This window comes from Triticum aestivum, chromosome 1B (assembly GCF_018294505.1).
Source record: "Triticum aestivum cultivar Chinese Spring chromosome 1B, IWGSC CS RefSeq v2.1, whole genome shotgun sequence".
In the NCBI taxonomy this organism is placed as follows: Eukaryota; Viridiplantae; Streptophyta; class Magnoliopsida; order Poales; family Poaceae; genus Triticum; species Triticum aestivum.
Window position 1 is genome coordinate 692,618,738 of NC_057795.1, and position 3,671 is coordinate 692,622,408.

At 53.2% G+C, this 3,671-nt stretch overlaps 1 protein-coding gene across 2 annotated transcripts in view; it reads left to right on the forward strand.

The window, feature by feature from the left end:
• Positions 1 to 2,629: 2,629 nt before the first annotated feature.
• Positions 2,630 to 3,671, forward strand: part of LOC123149772 (chromatin modification-related protein EAF1 B) — a 13,690-nt gene continuing 12,648 nt past the window's right edge. For both annotated transcript variants that reach the window (XM_044569509.1, XM_044569513.1), the window contains exon 1: positions 2,630 to 2,792. The gene's annotated coding sequence lies outside the window, so the exon portion shown is untranslated. The remainder of the gene's footprint in view (positions 2,793 to 3,671) is intronic.

Sequence of the window (3,671 nt, forward strand, 5' to 3'; positions counted from 1 at the left end):
GAAGAGAATGATGGAGAGGATGGGTTTTGATAGCAAGTGGGTAGCGCTGATCATGGCATGTGTGTCATCAGTTTCATATAATGTATGCTTCAGTGGGTCCAGCACGGAGGTGTTCAACCCATCGAGAGGACTAAGGCAAGGAGATCCTCTATCTCCTTATTTATTTCTTTTGTGTGTTGAGGCCTTGTCGAGTTTGCTGCAAAGGGAAGAGAAAAATGGTAACCTAGTAGGGGTGCGAGTCTGCAGAGATGCATCGCAAATCTCGCACTTACTCTTTACGAACGATTCCCTAATCCTGATGAGACCAGATGGGGCTAATGCAGCATGTCTAAGGGAGATTTTGGATGCCTACTGTGGGAGTTCAGGGCAGCTGGTCAGTGATGCAAAGTCCAGTGTGTTTTTTAGCCCGAACTTGGCAGTGGAAGAGAAAGTGGTTATATGTCAGAACTTGCGTGTATTTACGGAAGCCAAAAACGACATGTACTTGGGACTACCAGCAATGGTGGGGGCGAATAGGAGTGAAGCGTTTGAATATCTAATTGAGCGGATCAACCAGTTGGTAAATGGATGGAAGGAGAAGCTACTATCCACGAGAGGGAAAGATATCCTCATTAAGGCTGTTGCCCAAGCCATGCCAGTATTCGCGATGTCGGTGTTTAATATCCTGAAAAAAGTTTGCAAAGGGATGACGAATGCCATATGAAGATACTGGTGGGGCGATGATGACAACCACAAGAGGATACACTGGGCGGCGTGGTGAAAACTTTGCATACCGAACAACAAAGGAGGGATGGGGTTTAGGGATCTACATAGCTTCAATCTTGCGTTGCTGGCCAAGCAGGTATGGAGACTGTCGGAAAACCCGGAGTCGCTGTGTGCACAAGTCTTAAGAGCGAAATACTACCCGGACGGAAAACTATTGGATGCGAAGATGAAGAGTGGGTGTTCTTTCACGTGGCAGAGCATTTGTGCAGAGATTAACACTTTCAAAAGAGGAGCCATTTGGAGGATCGGAGATGGCTCTCAAGTTAACATTTGGTCTGACCCGTGGATTGCCGAGAGTGCAGATGGACGCGTAGTTACCCCGAGAGGAGCAAACCTGCTGTCAAAGGTTTCTGACCTGATTGATCCGGTGACAGGAGTTTGGGATCAAGAGCTTGTTATGGATACATTTTGGCAGGTCGATGCGGGGAGAACTCTAGCGATCCCGCTTGCGCCGAAGGGTATGATGGAGGATTTTGTGGCATGGAGATTCACAAAGAACAACATGTTCACAGTCAGATCGGCGTATCATGCTGAGTGGGATCACCAGTTCGGACGATGGTTTGCGAGAACTGAAGGTCAACAATCACAACAATATCTAGTATGGGCGAAACTGTGGGACTCCTCATTGCCGAGCAAAATCAAGATACACGCATGGAAAGTGTTGCATGGGTTCATACCATGTTTCGGAGTCCTGGCAAATCGACACATTGCTATGCCCAGGAACTGTCCAATGTGTGCAGGAGGATGTGAGGATATCAAGCATGTGCTGTTTACTTGCCCAAGAGCGGCTGAGATATGGAGGTGTCTAAAGCTAGATGGATTTGTGGAGGAGGCGAGTAATGTGGACAGAGCTGGCTCATTGGTTCTGGACTATATCTTATGTGCGCCGACGAGAGGAAGTCTGCTTCTAGATGTGAGTGCATAGACATTAATCCTCGTGGGGATTTGGTATGTATGGTGGGAGAGAAGACAACAAGTCTATGGAGAAGAAGTTCAATCGCCAGCTCGATCGGCTTTGTCAATATCAGCCCTAGCTGCGAATTACACGCATGCAAGAAAGAAGGAGACGGGGGTAAAAAAGTAAGGATGGACCAAGCCGAGGGAGGGATATGTTAAGCTCAATGTTGATGCAGCTTTCCATGTAGAAACTCTCAATGGAGCAGTTGGGGCAGTGTTGAGGGATGAAAAAGGAGGATTCATAGCCGCATCCAATGAAAAACTTAAGCATGTGGCGGACGCGGCAACAGCAGAGGCATATGCCTTGAGACATGGGCTCGTTCTGGCGCAACAAGTGGGAGTGAACAAGCTGGTGGTGGAGGCAAATTGCTTGGAAGTGATCAACACGATGAACTCGGGCTGATTCACGGCGACAGGAGCGGCGGCAATTTATGCAGATTGCAATTCTTAATAGTAGGTTATACTTCGATGTCTTTCATTCATTGTTCTGGGGAGGCAAATTGTGTCTCTCATGAGCTAGCTAGGCTGGCGGTCTCAAATCCACCCTCATTGTGGGTTGAGGAACCATCGGCATCTATTGTAAGGTGGCTGATGGATGATGTAACGGTGTTTTGATCTAATAATAAAGAGGCCGAAGTTTCAAAAAAAAAAGTTCATACGAAGCCGTGTCGAACCAGGAAACCCCTGCCCGACCGGTCGGTCCGTCGGCCGGGTCGGGCCGGACCCGGACTCGAGACCAGACCGCACACCGCGACCCACGAGGGAGAGGCCGGGAGGTGGGGCCAGACTCTGACAGCGATCGAAATAAAATACACGCGCTGCCTCCCTCCTTGTCTCTCTCCTCTCGCCTGGCCCGCGCCCGTCCCCCGCCCGCTTTCCAACCCCGCGCGCGCGCCTCTCCGGCGACCCTCCGCGCCCCCGCGCCGCCCGCCTCGCCGCCGCCCGCCGCCCCGCGCTCCCCCGCCGGGACCCCGCGGCGCCCGGAGGACCCCCTCGACGCGTGCCCCGCCCCGCCCCGCGCGCCCCCGCCCCAAACCCTAACCCTAGCTCCGCGGGCCACGGGCCCCGAGGTACGTCTCATGCCCCATTCCTCCTTCCCCCGGCCCCGCGCCGCTGCCCCGGCCGCGCCCGCCGCGCCGTGAAATGCCCGCCGGCCCGAGGGCCGCCGCCCAGGGCCGTGATCAGGCCCCGGCCACATTTCACACTGACGCGCCCGTGTTCTCCCAGCCTCTGACGGGTGGCCGCGGCTGGAACGTCGCTGCCGTGCCCTAAATAATGCCCACTTCGCGCCTTCAGCGCCGTGTAGTTTTAATTGCGGCATACACCCGCTGCAGGCAGCGGACAGAATCAGGGTGGTTTCCCTGGATGTGCAGGTTGATGCCCGGCACACGTGCACATATGTCGTTCGAGGCGCCTCACCGCTACCCAGTTCTTAATTGCGGTGCGCAGTCGCGGCATGGCGTGCAGGCAGAACTGGGCTGTCCAAATGTTGCCGTTACGCCGAAGCATCACCCGCTGTTTAATTGCGGCGCTGCCTGTCGTGGCACGCATTGCAGACAGAATTGGGCTGTGCTGTTTTCCCCTTGGATATATAGATAGATGCCCGAAACGCGTCCCAATGTTACCGCAGCGCCGAAGCGTTACTTGCTGTTTAATTGCGATCCCGTCGTGGCATGCTTTGCAGGCTGATTTGGTTGTTTTTGACTTGGATATAGACAGATGCCTGGAACGTGTCCAAATATTACCGTAGCGTCCAAGCGTTACACGCTGTTTAATTGTGATGCCTTCCTGGCATTCTTTGCAGGCAGAATTGGGCTGTTTTTACCTTGGATATAGGTAGATACATAACCGGAACGTGTCCAAATGTTACCGTAGAGCCAAAGCGTTACTCACTGTTTAATTGCGATGTCGTCGCGGCACACTTTGCATGCTGATCTGTCCTGTCCTGT